The 20,648-nt window shown below is 41.6% G+C and overlaps 1 pseudogene; it reads right to left on the bottom strand.

Moving 5' to 3' along the window:
- Positions 1–19,959, bottom strand: part of LOC121482705 — a 70,312-nt pseudogene extending 50,353 nt beyond the window's left edge.
- Between the last annotated feature and the right edge of the window lie 689 nt (positions 19,960–20,648).

The following is a 20,648-nucleotide window of genomic DNA, read 5'->3' as shown; positions in this document are numbered from 1 at the left end:
TGTTCTGGGGGTAACCCAGCCATTAAATGGATGTAAAACTTTCTGAATTTTGGGTGGCCCAGACCAGAGGGAGTGCTGACATGATCTTCCTAGCTCTTTAAAGAAGAGAGAAAAGTGAAGGAGCTCAGATTTTGAAAGCAAACTGTCTGCCCCCTCACCTTACAGATGAGGAAACTGAGATTCTGAAAAGTGAAGCAACTTGCTCCGTATCACACAGCTCCTAAGTAGTATGTCCCAGAATCAAAGCAGGGCCTGTGTGACTAGAAGCCCCCCTCTCCTGGCTCCAGCATGCTCTTCTGCTTAAACCCTCTTTGGCTAATCCTTAATGGCTAATTAGTTGTCCCATCATTAAAAAGAATGAGAGAAAAGCAAAGGAATGGGGCTCCCATGACCTGTTGACCTCGTTGTGTCATTAAAAGGAGATGGCTTTGACTCAAAACATGGTGGATTTCTTCTATAAGAGTCTCATATTATCCAGCATCCTCTCACTTCTGAGATGTGCCCCTCCCCTCTACCCCCCACATGGAAATACTTTATTACTTACATTTTTCTGTTCTGGGAAAATGAGTTAATATTAGTAAAGTTCTTAGAAGAGTGCCTGGCATATGTAAGTACTATTAGAATGTTTGTTAAATGAATAAAATAGAGTAAATGTAATTATCATTGAAGCATTTTTAGACAAAGAAAAATTTATAAATAGGACAATGAAAATCACATAAGTAAAATTTTGATGTAGATGCAGGCTTTTATCATGGATAAATAAAATTTTCACAAAAATGAAAGATTATTTTATGTGTATTGTTATTGTAACCTGATTTTCTCCTGTAGTAATATGCTGAGTGCATTATTTAATATTAGTACATTGAGATTTTTATCATCATTGTAATACATCTATAATATTTTTTTATATTGGTGCATGAATAATTTAGTTTACTAAACTCTACTAATGGATATTTCAAGTTTTTCTTATATGTTGTTTTTTGTAAACAAGGCTCTTGCATCCTTGTCTGATTCACACAGTCCTCCAGATTGCCCTGCAGAGGATTTGCAAGAATCTATACTCACATCAGCAATACACTTTTCTGATTAATAGTTTGATTGAACATCTTTTCAAATTTTTATTAATTTTGGTAACTTTTCCATTCATGCTCTTTGCTCATGTTTCTGTTGAGTTGTTTATGTTTTTTTATAGATTTTTAAGGCTTTTAAAATATTAAAACTATTAAGTCTTTTTTTTGTCATGTATGTTGCAAGTTTGTTTGCAAGTTGTTGTTTCTGCATGCTGTGCAGAAGTTTTAGAACTGTGTGTAATAGAATCTCTCAATCTTTTACTTTATGGCTTCTGTCTTTAAAATCATTCTAGAAAATTTTGCCTTCTGCACTTCGAGAGTATAAAAATATTCACCTATATGAATATGATTAAATAAAATAAATAAATATGATTATTTTTTTAAATAACCATTTGATTATTAAATAAAATCAAATAAAATATGATTTTATTTTTCACATTTAAGTCTCTGGCCAACCTGTAATTTGCTCTGGTGTATTTCCGGGGGGTTTAAGCCAGTCCTTCAAACCCTGGCATTAAACTTCTAACATACTCATTTCTTGAATGAGTACAAATGAGGATTTCTGTATGTCTGAAGGAAAAGTGCAATACAGACATTGACCAGCATCTTAGCCTACCTTCCAAAAACATGTAGTACTTTTTCCAGAATGGCATACAAAATGCTACTAGTGATTGTAGAGCCTGCTCACCCCTCTTTATACATAGTTTCATCAACTTGAAGACTTTGTTTTCTGACTTTGCTGAGTATTCCATTTGAAGATACTGTGCCTTTTTATTAAGGAAAAATATTCTAGGGTGGGAGAGTGGTAGAGGAGAGAGAGAAAGAGGGCAGGACAAATAATATGGGTAAGGAGAATCTATTAAAAATAGGATATGGGAGTACGGAGGAAGAAGGAAATGAGTGACAAGGGACAGAGCTCTTTAAAATCTACCTTGGGAGAATGAAAGCCAGAGTAAATAAAGAAAAATAGCAATTGGCAAAAGCAGTGGTATAGAGATGGTGAAAAGTACTAACCCAGAAGTTGGGAACCTGGGACTCTGATCCCAGCTGTTTCACCATGGAACTTAAACAAGTGCGCTCCATTTTCTAGGCCTTGATTTCTCCCTCTCTAATGTATGAGTGTGGGAGGACTTTAGGTGAAGGGGGATGGATTACACTCAATTCAGTGAACATTTATTGAATGGCAATTAGGAGCTAGATACAATTCTAAGTACTTAGCTAACTCTAATGTCTTCCAGCTCAGCTGGAGTAGATAAGAAACCCTAAAACTTTCAGAAGCTGGGCCTTCTGGAACTTTCTAGCACGAAGATTGGTTCAGGAAGATAGCGAAGAGGTAACTGGAGCAGATGTGAGGAGGAACTTAAGTGGGATGAGAAAGAAGCAAACAGCTGGATTAAGGACTGCAGAGTCATATAAAACACATAGGAAATAGAGTTTGAGGAGCTGCCAGCCACTTATCACTGGCAGGCCTTCCCTCTGTCTGTTTTGAAATCTACATAATGACCTTCCAACAGGCTAGGTGTTTTGTGCTCTGCTCCCAAAAGAGGATTTCATCACTTATTCACTCATTCATTGATGAAGTAAACACTGAGGCAGCATGTGCAAGGCACTGTCTGCCTTTTGTTCTTTTTCTTTGAGCTTCAGCAGGGGAACCCTGAATATTTGCTTGCTTTAGTTTTTTTCTTCACATTTTTATTTTCATTCTAGTCAGTCAACAGGCAGTGCAATAGTGGTTTCAGGAGTAGAATTCAGCGAGTCATCACTTACATACAACAACCAGTGCTCATCATAACAAGTGTCCTCCTCAATACTGATCACCCATTTAGCCCATCCCCCACCTACTTTCCATCAACCCTCAGTTTCTTCTCTACTGTTAAGAGTCTCTTATAGTAAAAAAAAAAAAAAAAAAGAGTCTCTTATAGTTTGTGTCCCTCTCTCTCTTTTTTCCCCTTCCCATATGTTCATCTGTTTTGTCTCTTAAGTTTGACATATGAGTGAAATGATATGCTATTTGTCTTTATGTGACTAATTTATTCCGCTTATCATAATACACTCTAGCTCCATCGACATCATTGCAAATGGCAAGGTTTCATTCTTTTGATGGCTGAGTAATATATACATATATATATATATACATACATACATACATACATACCACCTCTTCTTTATCCATTCATCAATCAATGGACATTTGGGCTCTTTCCATAGTTTGGCTATTGTTGATAATACTGCTATAAACGTTGGAGTACAAGTACCCCTTCAAATCTATATTTTTGTATCCTTTGGGTAAATACCTAGTAGTGCAATTGCTGGGTCATAGGGTAGCTCTAATTTTTACTTTTTGAGGAACCTCCATACTGTTTTCCAGAGTGGCTGCACAATTTTACAATTCCACCAACAGTATAAGAGGGTTCTTCTTTTTCCACATCCTCACCAACACCTGTCGTTTCCTGTGTTGATAATTTCAGCCATTCTGACAGGTGTGAGATGGTATCTCATTGTGATTTTGATTTGTATACCCTGATGATGCGAGATGTTGAGCATCTTTTCATGTATCTGTCAGTTATCTGAATATCTTCTTTGGAAAACTGCTATTCATGTCTTCTGTCCATTTCTTAACTGCTTTATTTTTGGGGGAGGTTTGAGCTTGATATCTGCTTGCTTTATTTTTTAAGTTTTTATTTATTCATGAGAGAGACAGAGAGAGAGAGGATATCTGCTTGCTTTATTTTTTAAGTTTTTATTTATTCATGAGAGAGACAGAGAGAGAGAGAGAGAGAGAGAGAGAGAGGCAGAGATACAGGCAGAGGGAGAAGCAGGCTCCATGCAGGGAGCCCAATGTGGACTCAATCCCAGGTCTCCAGGATCAGGCCCTGGACTGAAGGTGGCACTAAACTGCTGAGCCACCGGGGCTGCCCTATCTACTTGCTTTAAATACTATATTGCCTCTTTGTCTACCAGAGCTGCTCCTTGTGGACAAAGTATGCATTCTCAAAGTCACTTCCAGGTGTGAGTCACATTCCTACAAATCTTGGTGACTCCTATGACATTATATTTCCCTTTTTGTGTTTAAATATCAGTGCTAATGCCTTCATGTCCCATGCTCCATTGGTATACTGACACCTGAGACCATATGTTTTGTTCTCTAGTCCCTTTATAGTTATGTTCTCCTAAGAATTACTGGGCATCTTTGAGGTTGTTTTTCTTTTTCTCTGCCATTTTCAAAGTCCTCCAAGGCACCCATATTTATGGAACAATTTGAACATTCCATCTTTTTTAAAAAGATTTTTAAAATTTATTCATTTGAGAGAGACAGAGTGAGAACACAAGCAAAGTGAAGGGTCAGAGGGAGAAGAAGAAGTAGACTCCTCACTCAGCAAGGTGCCTGATGCCAGGGCTCAATTTCAGGATCCCAGCATCATGACCTAAGCCAAAGGCAGTCACTTTACTGACTGAGCCACCCAGGTGCCCCTTGAGCATTCCATCTTTATCCCTGGTTACTTTTTTATTTAGACGTTTATAGGCAGCGCAGCCACTATGTGCAAAGCACTGTCCTAAGTACAGCAAATATGGCAATGGGAAGACTCACAAGGTCTCTGCCTTCATGGAATTCCATTCTAGTGGGTGAAACTGATAGTCAACATGTAATTGAGTAATATCAATTTATTACCACTTTAATACATTGTCATGAAGTAGGATGAAGCTATGTCTAAGTATTCAAATATCTAACCACAGTAGAGAAACAAAATTATACTTTCATACCATCAATACATTCCCTATCTGTTTCTCTTCTTATAAGCTTGGAGATGTAATAAAAAACAGCACCCATGTCCCTAGTCCTTCAAATTAAGCTCAAATTGTACTCTGCTCTCTAAAGTTCTTATGATGTTGTGGCAATTAAATGCCATCTAGAAGAAAATTGGTTCAGAAGCAATGAAGGCCTCTGTTCAAATTTTAGCCAGACCTTTCCCAGGAACTCTCCAGAAAGATTGTCTTCACGGGTTTGGCCTCCCTTCCTTCCACTGATATGTGCACTTACCCTGTCTGCCATGACTCAGTCTCCCCTCCGCTCTGCGTCCTGTTCTGAGCCCTTATGGTGGTCTCACTTCCCATTGCCTCCCATCCCATCATCTTCTCAGATACACAGACCCCTTTGCCCCTTACCCTTGGCCCCCTTTAAATGCAGCTGCTCTCCCAAGGCCTTCATACTTCCAAACTTTGTTCTGCTCCCAAGAGTTACAAGCCAGAAGAGCAACCTCTCCCCTCTCCCAGAGGCTTCCCTCCTCCCTTCCTCCATTAGTACTTCTCTCTCTAGCTGAGGTCCTAAGCACAGACTTTTCTATTAGCACAGGGAGGCTACCTACAAGGTCCTGGCTCCTGTCCTTTCCATGTTCTTGTCATTCCAACCCTTGGTTCTGAGAAATCCCCCTTGGTCCCCATCCACACTCCTGGAAGCTTCTTTGTGTCCTTCTGATACCTAACATTGTCTGGCACTGTCTGAAAAAGCTACCTTGTCATCCAAATTGCGTCCATTATAAATTCAGTTGACAGAGTCTAGGCGGGGTCCTCACAGCTTCTCAATAATCCTTCATTACCTGCATTCTCACTTTGGAACCACCTTGCCCACAGTAATTGTTCCTCATCCTTCAAGCACCTTCTCACTCCTATCATGGAAACCAAAACAAGGTGTCTACAAAGAAAAAAACCCCAGAGGATAGTGGTAGTCACTGTCACATGGAGGTTAACAAAATAGGCATGAAAGAGTGCTTTGAATTTTGTGCCATGGGAGTCATTGGTGATGTCGTCTAGAACAACCCCATGGGGTAATGGGGGTTGAAATTTGATTGCACAAGGCTGAGGAGTTGGAGGTGAGGCAGTAGAAAACGTGACTGTAGGTAACTATTTTGAAAAGTTTGTGAACAGGGAGGTTGTTAAAAGGAGTTTGAAGTTTAAGGGAAGGAGTTTTAAGATAGGACAGTCTTGAGCATATTTAAATGCTGTTTGGAAGGAGTTGGTAGATAGAAAAGATGGAAAATACAGCAGTACAAAGATAATTCAGTGAGTATATCCTTGAGGACTGGGATCCAGGAAACAGGTCTCAGGATTGGATTAGACAGGAGAAGGGACACCTTCCATTGGAAGTTGAGGAGAGGAAGTGTGTACACATGCTTGGCATAGTGGCTGGAAATTCTCAGTTGGTAGCATCAATTTTCTCTGTGAGGCAGGAGACCAGGTCATCTAAAGTGAAAGGGAAGTAGAGAGGAGTGAATGAAGGCTTGTAAAAGGTGGATGTTTAAAGAAATAATTATGAAGAATGGAAGAGCAAAGCACATTAGAACAGTAGGCCCCGGTGAGGTTAGTGAATATATCTATCCATCTCTGTATGATGTGAGTTTTTTCCCTAGTATTACTCAGCTGCTTAAAGGCTGTCTAGGGATGCCTGGGTGGCTCAGCGGTTGAGCATCTCCCTTCAGCTCAGGGCGTGATCCCAGGGTCCAGGATCGAGTCCTGCATCAGGCTCCCTTGCAAGGAGCCTACTTCTCCCTCTGCCTATGTCTGCCTCTCTCTCTCTGTCTCTCATGAATAAATAAATAAATAATTTTTAAAAAATTAAAAAAATAAAGGCAGTCTAAGAGGAGGCTTATAGTTGGATTCATGCAAGACTAGAATTTTTCAATGTGTTGCTGCAGGTGGATAATGAGTGTGGGGGTTGAGAAGGCTGGTAAAGTCAAGGCTGTCCCTAGGATGTTCAGGGCACCAAGCAAATGTTCTCTGTGTGCCCTATAAACAAATTAATTTGTTGCCTACAGTTTAACACAATAGAGAGAAAGGAGAGATTTCCCTGTTTGTTTCTTGCCCCATCAGTGTGTGTAAGGGTTCATGTAGGATTCAGGCCCCATGTCTTCCTGTTTAGGTCCAGGAACTGCGTTTTCATGTTCCTTATTGTCCAATGAACTGTGCACAGATATTTTCATATCTCCCCATGGAGAGGAAAAGGAAGTATTGGTGTTGTTACTCACATGCCCTGGCTTTTCAAAACCTGCTGCTGTTAGAGAAACCTAGATCTTGGCTCTGCAGGCCCCTGACACCACGAACTTCATGCTGGCTATACCATTACTTGGGACACTGTCATTATCCATTGGGCCACGTGTGGGCACTGGCTACCAACTGACTGTCAGACATTGTTACTGTGCTTCGTTGATGATGACCCCAAATGCAAGCCTTCCCCAAAGTATGCAGGAACATGTGAATGACAAGTTGTTTTCTGATCATATTCAATGGACTGTTTGGCATTTTATAGCATGAATGTAGAACAGCACATCTTCCCACCATGTCCTCTCTTGAGCTCCCCAGGATGTCATCACTGCGTTTCTAAAATGGGTTCTCTTTCCATGTTGACTTCACCCTTGCATTCCATACACTGCCACCAGAAGGAAGGAGGGGTGAGGGGCCCACTGGCAAAGCATGAAAATGAAGAGTGGTCCCTTTCATGTAAGAAAAGTCTATCTTCTGACAGGGTTTAAGACCAACCAGGGAGAGCACATTATCATATTGTTTGGGATGAGTGAGAACATTAATTGGAAAATTTTGTTGGTGGTGCAGAGCAATGGTCTCAAAAGTCCTCAGAGGAGACAGGCAGAGCCCTTTCCATAAGACAGCTTGACAAATGATGCAAAGCCTACAGGATGGGTACAGCGATGCTCTGAGTGTCAGCAATGGTTGGTGGGGTGGGTGGAGGAGACATGCAGGATAAATGACACTTGCCACCACTTTCCTCTGCCATTGGGTGTTGACGGCAGAAAGTGGCACCAAGGTCTGAAAGTGCACATATGGCACAAACCCAAGAGTCAGTGGTACGCCATCAGGGGCCCAGAGCCCTGAACCCATGCTATGTCCATTGTGAGTGAGTGTTACACCAGATCACCCTATTAACACTGTTATGGCTGCCTAATCTTGTCCACTGCTATGAAAGTAACGCCACAGTGTGAAGTCAGTGTGAAGCATCTTCACATCAGGCCTCCTTTCTAGAATGAAGGCCCAACCCTGTAGGCATGCTCTTTGTGGCATCTTGTCAACACCATGTGTGGGTCAGAGTGCCCTCAAGAGAAGGAATGGTGATTAAGGCCCATGAGGGTCTTGATTCAGGTTCAGGGCACTCTGCCTAGATAGCAGTGCTGGCCCTGACTAGTCCCTGGCTTGGGAAGAAGACTTAGAAAACATTGTGAAGGTGCTCCAAAGCATGAGGCTTTCTGGAGCATGGAACCAGAGCAGGGCCCCACTTGCCATGAACTAGAACAATGCTGGATGAATTGATGGAACATGCAGGGGCTACATTAGGGGAGGAGGAATGAAGACATGAGGAGAGAGCCAATGGATAAGAAAACTGAAGCGTCATTGGTTGGAAGTACTGAGATAGTTGAATAACTGATATACTATGGATTCATGAGCAGGAAGTTGAAGGTCAGGTAGTAAGCCACATGAATTTAATTTCAAAGGTGGAGCAAATGGGAGTGAAGTACCTTCCAGTGTCATCATGGCCATGATGGGGTAGATGAGGAACTGGAGACAAGGAGATCAGGAATATGAGGCCTGGGTGCCAAGTGGGCCATTCTCACAGATGCTAAGGGCACTCTAGATTATGACAATTTTGGGGAAGGAAAGACTTCAAGGAAGGGGCCAGAACTGTTAGGATATGAGAGGAGGTGCTGAGGAGACCAGAAGGCTTCTAAGTCCCATAGCTCCAGGTAAGTGGCTCTAAGGAGAAAATAGCATCTTCCATCCACTCATTTTACAAGCACTTATGAAGTACCTAAGGTATAATATATAAACAAAGCATTATCCTTTCTCTCTCATTTGATTTTGTGCTTGTTAAGTGCAGGGAGCTAATTAAATGTTTGTTGAATGACTAAATCAATGTCAGGCACACTATTGGTGCTGGCAATTAAAACAAATGAATAAGATGCAAGCCTTAGCATAAGGAGAGCATATTCCCCTACATTATGTCTTTGGGAGCCTACCGATCATTCTGAGCTATAGACAGGAAGGGATTATTATCTAAATCTTGCATATAAAAAATAGGCTCAGGAGCGTGAAGCGACTTGCACAAGGCCACAAGAGTTCATAAGCATCAGAGGCAGGATTCCAAGTTTTTCTCTCTTCCTGCCATTTACCTAATTGGTCTCACCGTGTCACCCTATAAAACACCCCTTTTTCAATGCCAGGAACATCACACTTTTGGGAGGTCTGTCTGGATTCAGGCTCCCTCTCCTCTTTTCCTTTTTAAAGCACTTCCCTTGAACACTCCTCACAGTCACTTTACCCAGTAAACAAATGAGTACAGCAAGGTCCATTTAAAAGTAACTTCAGCATCCATTCAGAAGTCTAGAAAACACGTAGTAAAACTATTCTGAACTCCCTTTTTGAGTTTCATTTTTCCTAGCGGTCTTCCTACTAAATCGCTAGTAGCTACACATAGTGCATTTAGCAAAGTGCTGCCCACAGAACAGGCATTGAAGCACAGGCTTTGGAGGTTGCGAAGCAACGTATGGTATTTAAAAAAAAATTGCACGTCCATAGGAAAGTTTGCCTTTCACTGAACCAAGTGTTTCCTCTTGCATTCTCCTGGACCTGCTTTCAAACTCTGTTCTTTGTTGCTTTACAAAAAGATTGTTTCTTCATTAGCCTTTAAACTGCGCTGATAATAGACTCTGGAATTCCTTAAGGGCTGTGTGGTGGGGAGGGGAATGAGGCGGGTGGGCCATTGAACTATCAGCATCTTACTAGGCCATCTCATTCTTGTTCTGTGTTTTCCAATAATTAATATCCTATAAAAGCAAATGATAGTTCCTGTTCAGTTTCGGTACAAAATCCCTCAAATGTGCAGTTGTCAGTCCAAATAGATTAATTCTTTTCCTAAGCCTCAGAGTTATACTCCAGTGTCAATTCCCAAGTGGATTTACAAAGAATTCTCCAAGGACTATGGGAGTTTATTTGAATAAGCAGAGTCTTGACACTCTTTAAGAAAGCACTCAGCTGGCCTGCTGCAATGGCCTCCTAACTGGACTACTCCTCTCCATTCTTGGCCCTCCCCTGCCGCGGCAGCCACTAGGTGTACCCTGCCTGAGCTACTTCCCCAAGGGTAACTTTTGAAGGCTCCCCGTGGCCCTGTAAGTTTTAACCTGGCACACAGGGCTTTCCCCAAACTGATTTGCATCTACTTTTCCACCTTGCCTCACACCATATCCTGTCATATACAAAACCACTATCTTACCTCATGGGTCTAGTCTGACTCTCTGAGAGAGTCAAGCCTGAATTTCCTGATGTCTGACTAGAAGGACCCCAGACTTTGACTGAGGAATGATCCAATCCATTGCTTGTACCTCAGCAATGGACTGATTTCTCTTGCTCTCCCTTCTGACTGATAGTCATTTGAGGGAAGCTTGGCATTTTTCAGAGAAGGATGCTAACCAGGAAAGTCAGAGAAAATTAATGCAGACACGAGACACAAATCTAAGAACAGAGAAACAGTGGAATTCACAGAAGGCGCTGTCCAATCCTAACCCTAGTGACTTGACCTCAGTCCTCTTGTCAAGAAGAGCTTATGAGGGAACACAACCTCCTATGCCCCTTTCTTTGGGTTGCATGCTGGAGGACAGGCAGTAGACCAAAATACTTGAGCATGCACCTTGAACAGATTAAGGTCTGATGGGATCTTCAGTCTTCTCTGAACTTGCCTTAAGATGTGCTCTTCAAATATGTTTCTGACTCCAGATTATCCTTCACTTCCATTCTACAAGCACCAGATTCTATAAGCTTCTTCTCCATATCAAGACCCAGGGAGAGGAAGATTTTTCTCTAGCTGATTAACCAAAGCTTTCCTTAGTGAAAGGGATAGATGAGTCCTTTGTTGACGTCCTGCTGACTGGGGGAGCCACTAGTATTTAATAGAAAATTAAGGGGTCAGTGTGTGTGTGTGTGTGTGTGTGTGTGTGTGTGTGTGTGTAATTACCTTGCCTTTCTACCAGACTCTTAGCTGGCATTTTGGGCTTGCTGTGCAGTCTCCATTGTAGGCCCCTGAGTGGTCCCCAGGGATACTGTCCTTGGCTTTTGGATTGGTCCACAGCCTGGGAGTCCAGGCCTGCTGGTCTGGTGTGTATACAGAATATACAGTACCACACCATTGCCCATAACCTCTAAGGCACTCCTGGAAGGGAAGTGCACACACCTTGGTGATTTAATGGTGCAACATCCATTTTCATGACTGGGAGACATTTGATTTTGAAAGGTGGAAGTTAGGAAGTGTTTTTCTTTTTCTTCTTTGCTTTTTCCTAACTATGTTCTGGAAAGTTAACATTATTTGATTAGGGATTAAGTGAGTTCTCATCCAGATAATTAGCACTTGCTTCAGCAAGTCTTTACCTTGCTTCATTCCATCTCAAGATTTGAATTCAAATAACTTAAACAACAGATATTTTTCTCCCAAGTATTTTTTGAAAGATTTTATTTATTTATCCATGAGAGACACACACAGAGAGAGGCAGAGACCTAGGCAGAGGAAGAAGCAGGTTCCCTGCGGGGAGCCCAATGTGGGACTTGATCCCAAGACTCCGGGATCATGCCCTGAGCCAAAGGCAGATGCTCAATCACTGAACCACCAGGCACCCTGATATTTTTTCTTTCTTTCTTTCTTTCTTTCTTTCTTTCTTTCTTTCTTTCTTTCTTTCCTTTCTTTCTTTCTTTCTTTCTTTCTTTCTTTTTCTTTCTTTCTTTCTTTCTTTCTTTCTTTCTCTTTCTTTCTTTCTCTTTCTTTCTTTCTTTTCCTTTCTTTCTTTTTCTTTCTTTCTTTCTTTCTTTTTCTTTCTTTCTTTCTTTCTTTCTTTCTTCTTTCTTTCTTTCTTTCTTCTGTTTCTTTAAGGCTTTTACTTAAAATATGTTACTCTTTACTCCACCATAGGAATTCTCTCACATAATTGCAAAGAGGCAGAGTGGACAGAATGGAGCTGTTACTATTCTCTAGGACTTCATGTGTTCAAATTTCTTCTCTATAAGATGCTTCAGAACAGGTGGAAAAGATCCATTTCATTGTGTAACATTAGGTATATGCCACAGGGCACATGTTTATGGAATCTCTTCTTCTTACATAGAAAGGTAGTTCCTCTCTAAGAAGTATATTTAATAATGAAAATTACATTACAAACCTGAAAATAGGAAAAATAGTAACTCTGGATTTCAGAAGCAAGAACTAGTAAGACTATCAGACTCATCTAACCTAAAGCCCTCATTTTACAGAAAAGGGAAACTGAGGCTCCAAGGGCACCCTTTTTATCCAATATTATACAACTAGTTGGTGGCTAAACCAGGCCTCATAAAATCTAGGATAATCTCATCTGCTGAAAATGTGAACTGAAGTACTTACCAATGAAATGATATGGTGCCTAGGGTTGGCTTCAGAGCCATCTAAGGCAAAGGGAAGGGGGGGTGCAAAAAGTGAGGCGAGGGTAGAGATGAAACAAGTTTGGCATGCACACTTATCATTAAGGCTGGGTGATGGGTACATGCATAATCATTATGTTGTTCTTTCTATTTATGTACACGTTGGAAGTCTTCCACAATAAAATGTTTTTTAAATGATGGGTGATTTCACTCCACTGGGAAGCTCTGTACTGTACTCTCCGTAGTGTCTTCTAAGCAGTAAGCACTCAAGCATTGGATGTTGGTGGCTGGGCTGGTGAAGGATACAAAAGACAAATATATCATGGAGATTACAGACTGCTAGACAACTCTCTCCTATGAAGCAGAGATAATGTTGTTGCACAATAGTCAGTGACTATTAATTTAGACATTGTGCATCAGCTCTGAAGTAAAATAACACCATCTTTCCCCCATTAGTAGCCATAGTAGGCAATGCAATGGACCCTCCAAAGATGTCTGTCTCTAATCCCTGGAACCTGAAAGTCTATGGTGACAGATCCCTTCTGAAGGGCTTCAGTGAGTTATTTGAATATTATTTAGGCTTTGGGGAGAATTCTAATAAATCATCAGCAAAATTCCACATGCCACTGGGGAAAGAGTAACTTCTCTTCCTTCCTGGCCCAGGTTTTTGGAAACAACTCTCTCCTTTCCACGTGTCTCCAGCAGGAATGCATTTGGATGGAGTGCCCCAGGCCAGGCCCTCACTCATCACCACTCCCTCCCTGGGACTCTTGAACCAGTGCCTTGCTGGGCTCCCTGGCCCCACACTGGCTCCTCCTCTCCTCATTGTCAAGGTAGATGCTCCCACCAGAGCCAAGTTCTGATAGTGGTTCTCTCCTGAGTCACTCAGCCTCTCATAGCTGCCCATCAACCACTTAAAGCAGAATGTATATCACTAGGAAAAACGAAAAGCCATATGAGAGGTATGAAGAAGAGTTATGGAAATTCAGAGGATGTGGAGTGTTTACAGTTGTTGAGGGATGGGGAAAAACTCTCAGGGAGAACTTTCTTGAGGAGGAGTCAGTGGAGCTACACTTTGAGGATGAATGAAGTTGGAACAGATAGGGAGGAAATGGGGAAGAGGAAGCATCCTTTCATTTATAAAGCCTTCAGTAAGAGATTCCCCCTAAATAACTAGCTCCTTTATTATATTAAAAATATAACAAGATAAACACGGCAAAATCTTGTTAATTTTGAAGCTGGGTGATAAGCATATGGAGTTCATTATATTATTCTCTTTATTTTTATGCATGCCTGAAGATTTTCATATGAAAATTAGTTTGTATGTGTATATGTGTATGTGTGTATTTCAGAATGATCAAAAATTTTGTTAATCCTCTCTAATACAGCAGAAGAGCTTGTAGATCAAAAACTATTTGGGTATTGGAACTGGAGGGTATTATGCTGTGTGAAATAAGTCAATCGGAGAAGGACAAACATTATATGGTCTCTTTCATTTGGGGAATATAAAAAATAGTGAAAGGGAATAAAGGGGAAAGGAGAAAAAATGAGTGGGAAATATCAGAAAGGGAGACAGAACATGAGAGACTCCTAACTCTGGGAAACGAACAAGGCGTGGTGGAAAGGGAGGTGGGCAGGGGTGGAGGTGACTGGGTGATGGGCACTGAGGGGGGCACTTGATGGGATGAGCACTGGGTGTTATGCTATATCTTGGCAAATTGAATTCCAATAAAAAACAAATATCAGAAAGGGAGACAGAACATAAAGACTCCTAACTCTAGGAAACGAACTAGGGGTGGTGGAAGGGGAGGAGGGTGGGGGGTGGGGGTGAATGGGTGACGGGCACTGAGGGGGGCACTTGACGGGATGAGCACTGGGTGTTATTCTGTATGTTGGTAAATTGAACACCAATAAAAAATAAATTTATTAAAAAAATAAAAAAAATAAAAAAACAAACAAAAGAAAACTATTTGGGTATTAAAAGCAAAATATTTTTCACTTTGTCTGCTAAAAGTAAAACATTTTCTTCTAGTAAGTCAGGAGCAAATGTGTCCTCAGAAGAGATATAGTACAAACACCAGCTCCTTAAGTTGAAAGTGTTGAGGCACTAAGTCCATAGGGAATTTGAGGATGTGACAGAAAGGAACTATTGGCATCCAACATCTTGGGCCTTAGACACTAGTTTCCATACTATTGTATGCTTGGCCTCCTTTGGATGTTTCTAATTTTCATAATGGCTTCTACTTTGGTTGTTTTTCAACCAGAGGACCATAATATTTCATTGATTAATTCTAAAGACATTTGGAAAGTCTTAAGGGGGAAATTTGCCTTAACTCTGTGGCATTGATGCCTCGTTTTCTGCTTATTTCCATGAAATCTACATCCATTAAGTAGAATGAGGATAAAGAAAGACAAGAGTTTGACTTTGTAATCTAGAAATTGAGTTTTTATATTGACATAACCACAGAAATACATTTTTTTCTTACAGTAGTGGTATAATTGTATGTATATATACATATAATTATATATAATTAAAAGTTTTATTGATACAAATGATGTGTAGCACAGAACCTACAAATAAAATATACAATGCTGTTTTTTGTACATTGTATACGCTCAATTGATTCTCCTAGAAAACTTGATTTTTGCCAAGCTCTTGTATCCATAGCCAACCTATGACTATAATTTTAGTCAAGTACAAATTGACAAAAGTAATTGCATCCCAATCTGCTAACACTTTTCCCAATAAGTTTGTTGACATTAAATTTGATTTATGATTAAAAACATATTTCACTGTTGTACTAATTACATTCATTAAACTGCAACATCTTTCAGTTCTGCATTATATATGGCAGAAATTCACTTTTTTATCACTGATAGGACTTTTTGCTGAATCAGATGATAGTTTCCAAATATTGGAAAAATACTTCTTTAATTTTTGAGCTATTCACAAAATATAATGTCTATGGACCAAACACATTTTTAGGTTTCATTGTATTATTAATATTTTCACCATCACTTCCTTCAGTCTTGACGATAGTCCTGATTTATTGTGTTTTCTGATTCCCAAGATGTAAATACTGTTGTTATGGCTGATTTCAGACTACCAGCAAGATATTGCTGAACATGAAGTCAGGAAAAGATGCACCGTGGCATACTACCGTAGAGCGCTTCCATCATACAGAAACAATAGAAATAAATAATATCAAGACCATACATAGTAACAAAACAGGCAGTTTTGAATTTAGAATATCCACTCTCTTTGCTTTTAATATAATTTACTTATAGTTTTATATAGTTGAATTTTTAATAATGACAGTATTTTTTTAAATAATGACTGTATTTAATAACCAACTCACACATGCCTGAAAATTTAACAGTTAACTCTCATGAGTGGGTATGAGCTGGCTCCAGCACACCAATTTCTTATAGTCATGTAAACTTCATTTCTAGGAAGTCAGAATTCTAGGTGGATGACCTTACCTCTTTTTAATAATTAAAAAGTACAAATATATGCAAAAGTAGATATAGAATAGTATAATGAACCTCCATGTACCTACCATTCAGTTTTGACAACCACCAATATTTTGCCAAACTTATTTCATCTATCCTCTCTCTCTTATATTTTAAAGCAAATATCATCTTTTGGGTCACAGTGTAGCACAGAGTAGCAAGAGAACGTGACCCACTGATTGAGGACAAGACAGGTGTTTGTAAGGTTAACAGCTACAGATGCAGGTGGTGGCTGTTGAAATGGATGGGGATTTGTGGCCAGTGGCTAAGAGCAGCAAGAGAAGATGAAATCTAGGTGACTATTTGACCCCAAATGCAAGATGAAGTACTTGGATGTCTTAGCAGGGGGGAAGTGGTCTCAGAATTAAGGCATCCTAGAGAGGGTATTCCTTGGGAAAGCTGGCAGATGGGTTTCAGTGCTTAGTAGGACCTCAGTGCTCATCTTTTTTTTTTTAAGATTTTACTTATTTATTCATGAGAGACACACAGAGAGAGACAGAGACATAGGTAGAGGGAGAAGCAGGCTCCTCACAGAGAGCCCAATGTGGGACTTGATCTTCAGACTCTGGGATCACACCCTGAGCCAAAGGCAGATGCTCAACCACTGAGCCACCCAGGAGCCCGTCTCAAGAAGGTTGAACCAAACATAATATAGATCACTCCCAAAAGAAGCAGTGTTAGAAACTAATATATGCCCCCAAAGCAGCTATTCTCAGACTTGAGTGTACAGAAAAATCACCTGAGAAACTTCCTAATGCAGATTCCTGGGATGCACCTCAGGGAGTCTTCCTCCATAGGTTTGGAGGGGACTCAGGAGTCTGCACTTTGAACCACTGACCCTGGTCATTCTGGGTCAGGTGATCCCAAGTACCCTTTGAGAAAATTTGCTCTAAATCTCAAAAGAGTGGAGGCCTTCCTTCCTTGTAATTACCACCTCCCCCTTAGCATACAATTGATTTTTCAATTCTTCCTGTAACATGACTGGAAAAAGTGTCGCCTTTCACTTGACATGACTGATAAGAGAATGAATCTGACGTACTTCATAAACTGAGAAGCTGAAAGAAAACTAAACATTACTGAGCATGTATTTTGTCCCAGGCACGGTGCATGGTGTTTTGCATAAATTAATCCCCAAGATAAGAACTTATTATTCAGAAGCAGCTGTGGGAAGTGTTAGAGGCTCACATTTATTGAGCGCTTCTTCTGTGTCAGTACGAAACAAACATTAACTCCATTTCTCCCATAACCTCTTAAATAGATACTATTATTATTATCATTATGCCAGTTTTACAAATAAGAAAACCACTCATCTGAGCTCCCATAAGGAGTAAGTGGTAGAGCTGGGATTAAACACCGGCATTATAGCTCCAGAGACCACCAAGGTCTCCAAAGAGTGGCTTCTATACACAGGTCTCTGGATTTGTCCAGACTACATTTTTTTTATTGTGGTAAATAGACATAGAAGTTACCAGCTTAACTATTTTTAAGTAAACAGTTTGGTGCCATTAAGTGCAATCATACTGCTGTGCAATCATCCCTATCATCCACCTTCAGAAGTCTTTTATCTTCCCAAACTGAAACTCTAAAGGTATTGTGGAGACTCATTTTGACTATTGGGTAAGATGGACCTCTCTCCAGTTGCTTTCAGCCCATCCCTGCAGGGTAGTTACAGTGGAAATCCACTTTCACCTCCTGTATTTCTCCTTATTTGGGGACAATGTGTGGTTTGCTTAAATCACATTTCCCTTTCTTATTTATGTTGCTTTTTGAGCTCACAATGCTGCTTTCCCCTCCCTAATTCACCTTCACCTTCACAATCGCACATCTTGAAACCCTCATCTCACAGGTCCTAGAAAATGCTAACTGCGTGAGAAACCCAGCTTCCCCTTCTAGCTCCCCTCCCACAGCCCCTTGTGAAGAGCCCCCAGCCTCTGGCCTCCCCCAACAATACACTGTCCTCTTTGTATTCAGCCTTGTCCTTATAGTGAAGTGACATCCCTTTTCTCTCCTCCCAGGGCCCCAGCGGCTACCTCTCTGGCCTTCTGCATTCTTAGTCCACTTGTTGTACAAGTCCCTATGCTAAGTTGTGATTTGTGTTTGTGTCATTTTAATGAGTCCTTCAAGGCTTCCTTTGAACTCCCTGCACCTCCCTCCCTCCTCTCAGCTCTTTTGATTTGCCCTACCCCAGGCTGGGGGCAACCTCCCTTATGCTGATTCTGTCTGGGCTGGGTCTGCTAAACTTATTCTCTCTGTTTGTCCCCTTCCATGGATCCCAGAAGCCCTCCTCCCTACCTCTACCACCCCCTACATCCTAACCTTTCTTGCTCAGTGGATTCCTGCAAATTGGTCTCCTCCTGAGGAGGCGAGACCCCTGTCTTTGGCCCAGCTATCACTTACTGAGATCCCTCTGTCGCTCTCAGCTCCTTTACCGGTTGAATTCAGTTTCTCTCCCACTGAAACTTGTAATGTAACTTCCTCTTTGTTCACCTTCCCCTTCTCAGAGATGCCTGGGCCACTCTGCTTTTCCTTTTCTCCTTTCCCTCTGGCACTCAAGGCTGCCCTTGTGGTCCTGCCTCTCTTCCAAGACAAAGCTTATGCCCCAAATCCTTTTGCCAATAGCACAGCTGAGACACCAAAGCTCCTTGTCCCACCAGTGATTTCTTCAGCACTCATGTCTTGTCTTTGGGTCTCCTCAACACCTGCACTGAAAAGAATTTCCAAACCAAAATTGGAGTGATGACCACTTTATTCTCACTTAGGTCTTGCAATTATGAGGTGTCCTCAAAGCGAGAGAGACTCAATCCCCCTGAAGTCTCATAATGTGTTCCGTGTGTATGTTCTCGGAAATAAATCCCCAAAAGCAGCAGTGCTCCTTCCCCAGACTCAACCCTTGCCTGTTTCTTTCTTTTTTTTCAAAAACAAATTTATTTATAAAATATATGAAAAGATGTGACAAAAAAAAATAAGGCTAGAAAACCCCCATAATCTTCTACATCTCAACATCACTTACCAGCCAATAAGCAAGTGTAATTCGACTCCTGTTTTTTTTATTGGGGTTCAATTTGCCAACATATAGCATAACACCCAGTGCTCATCCCATCAAGGGCCCCCCTCAGTGCCCAGCACCCAGCACCCCCCGCCCACCTCCCTTTCTACCACCCCTTGCCTGTCTCAAGCTGGACAGCCCCTACCTGCCCCTCTGGGTCTGGGTCATGCTTGCACAGTCAGTCTAGCTCTCCGTGCTATCTGCTTCTTGTCCTGTAACTGTGAATGTGTCTACAACAGCCCCCTGATCAGGTCAGTGTTTCATTCCTGCAGAAAATGAACAGATTCCCTGGCTATGGCCTGCCAAGTGGGATCATCCTGCCGCCACTCTGGCCCCTTTTCTCCTGATATGGTTTCTACCACAAATCAAATTTCTCTGCTCAGTGAAGCTCCCAGCAAACCTCTTACTCCTCAGGATGTGAATTACTGTTAATCGCTCTCATGGGTCAGTTGCAATCAAATTAATCAGCAAGGTCCCCAACAAATTGTCTCTGGCTGAGCAGCTCCCCTTGTCCTCCCATTGAATCTTCCCCTGCAGGGGTCTCTTGCTTGTCTTGCCCACCCCAGGGAAACAGGAGAGCTGCTTCTCACTTGCCCTTGCCTTTCCCTCCTCTTGACGCCTTTAGTCAGGCAATATCACCCTCCTTTCCTTTTGCACTTCATCCTCAAAATTCTTCACATTGCCCTCCCTTCCATGTGCCCCAGCTCTTGGGGTTATCTTTTGTCTTAATTCTTCTAAGGGTCCTTGCTGGCAGCTGGTTCCCACGTGGGTTTTGCAACAGAGTTTCTTTCTGCAGCAGGATTTATTCCTACCCTGTCTGTCGTCCTCTTCCAGCTCTGGGTGGCAGGCCGAGCTGCTCACTGTCCTTGTCACAATGGCCATGCCATCTCCCGGCATCCCCTGCTGTACTCACCTTTTACTTGGAACTGATGCTTGCCCTAGCCATCCAATGTCCCTTTAGGTAAATAGGGCAGGAATCGGGTAGCATCTCAATTTTGCATTTGAGAAAGGTGAATCCCAGAGAGATTTCATGATTGGCCCCAATTCCCTTGGTGAGTCGGAGTCAGGGGCATGACTGTGACTCCGGCTTCCTGGCTCATAACTGGGTATTTCTGTCCAGTAGATGCTGCCATGGTGCATTATCCAAATAGCTTCTGACTTAGACCAACCATCTGTGAATGACCCTCATTTCCCGGACCAGGCCGGCCACGGAGGAGCTGAGGGTCTGGTTACAGTTAAGAGTCTCTAAATGACTTAAGCTTTTAATAACAGACCTACTGCAGGTAATTGTGTGTTAGCGAAGTACCCCATTCATGCTCCGTGCCCTTTTCATAGGAATTTCTGGGAGCAGAAGAGGGGCCTTGGGGCATGATAGTCCCCCTCACCATTCTTTCCATCCACATTATTGGTTTATCAGCCTTTCCTTCCTTTGCAAAGATTTGTTGGCCTTCTGTTCAAAATATCCTTATTTTTCCCCCTCTTTCCCTCTCTCTATCTCTCTTAAGAGATAGATAACCTTAACCCTGTCATCAATTTGTCATATGACCCCGAGATAATCATTCCATCTCCCTGTCCCTGGTCTGCAT

Source organism: Vulpes lagopus, chromosome X, assembly GCF_018345385.1.
Source record: "Vulpes lagopus strain Blue_001 chromosome X, ASM1834538v1, whole genome shotgun sequence".
Lineage (NCBI taxonomy): Eukaryota > Metazoa > Chordata > Mammalia > Carnivora > Canidae > Vulpes > Vulpes lagopus.
The sequence above is the reverse complement of the archived record's forward strand: the minus strand, read 5'-3'. Positions and strand labels throughout refer to the sequence as shown.